The 1396-nt window shown below is 42.8% G+C and overlaps 1 protein-coding gene across 2 annotated transcripts in view; it reads right to left on the bottom strand.

Annotated features, from left to right (window-relative positions):
- Positions 1–1396, bottom strand: part of GCC2 (GRIP and coiled-coil domain containing 2) — a 72108-nt gene that overhangs the window by 26855 nt on the left and 43857 nt on the right. The window lies entirely within an intron of this gene.

Raw genomic sequence — 1396 nt, 5'->3', positions numbered from 1 at the left:
TGGAGTCTCTCACCCAGACTGGAGTGCAGCGGCCACTCCCGGCTACCACAGCCTCAACCTGCTGGGCTCTGGTAATCCTTCTGCCTCAGCCTTGCAAGGAGCCAGAACTACAGGCGTATGCTACCACGCCCAGTTAATTTTTGATTTATTGTAGAGACAAGGTCTCACCCTTGTTGCCTGGGTGGGTCTTGAACCCGCAGGCTCAGGCAATCCACTCGCCTCAGCCTCCCAAAGTGGTGGGATTACAGGCAGAGCCACCAAGCCCAGCCAATATATCTTATATTTTTCTAACATGTAGTAACAATCTGCCTTCAACTTCATAAGTCATTTTTTCTTCTTTTTTTGGAGTTGGGGTTTCACTTTGTCACTGGAGTGCAGTAGCATGCTCATGGCCAGTACAGCTTCGACCTGCTGGGCTCCGGCGATCCTTCTGCCTCAGCCTTCCAAGTAGTTGGAACTATAAGCGTGCACTACCAAGCCCGGCTAATTTTTTATTTATTGTAGAGATGAGGTCTTGCCAAGTTGCCCAAGCAGGTCTCGAACCCGCGGGCTCAGGTAATCCACTCACCTCAGCCTCCCAAAGCGCGGGATTACAGGCTGAGTCACCGAGTCCGGCTCATATATTCTCTTTCTATGTGATGCCAGCTGATTTTTTTTTTTTTTTTTTACATATATCTCAGTATATATTCCATCGCTTTATTTGCTTTTTCATGCAATTTGAATGGAAAACTTCAAGGAAACATACATTTTTGAAATATCTGTGTTGATCTAAGTTTGTTCTATATAATCACCAGAAATCTCCTTATGTCCCTTGAGAGGCTATCCGAGTGGTTTGCTAGAATCAAATGTCCCTCAGAGGGGACATGCAAGTGCAAAGAACTAGTTTTTAATTTCATAAAACATTTTCTAACAATGTAACCCAACTTTCTTAGTTTCACTGTATCTCATTATAACTGTCATGAACTACAACTGGTAGTTCTATCTCGTGGGACTCCTATTTATAAAATATTAATATTTTACATGGCTCTTGTAGCACATTTCTTTTTAGCCTAATCTTTGAAAAAACAGAAAAATTACTCAAAGTTCTAAGTAGTATACAAATTTTAAATGTTGATATTAAATCATGTGTTATATAGCAGTCGTGTAGAGAAAATGAGATATCAACCCCAAATCTTACAAGTTGTGGCCTCAGATTTTTCTGAAAAGACAAGCACTTACTGAAATGCATTAAATTTTCAATTCTTTGAGGCTAACAATTTATAAAAGATTTTTTTTTTTTGAGTTGGAGTCTCACTCTGTCGCCCAGACTGGAGTGCAGTGGCCGCTCCCGGCCACCGCAGCCTCGACCCGCTGGGCTCCGGCGATCCTTCCGCCTCAGCCTTCCGAGTAGCTCTGG

Source organism: Carlito syrichta, unplaced genomic scaffold (genome assembly GCF_000164805.1).
Source record: "Carlito syrichta isolate Samal-C Ts95f unplaced genomic scaffold, Tarsius_syrichta-2.0.1 Scaffold303183, whole genome shotgun sequence".
Lineage (NCBI taxonomy): Eukaryota > Metazoa > Chordata > Mammalia > Primates > Tarsiidae > Carlito > Carlito syrichta.
This window is presented reverse-complemented; position numbering and strand designations above follow the sequence as displayed.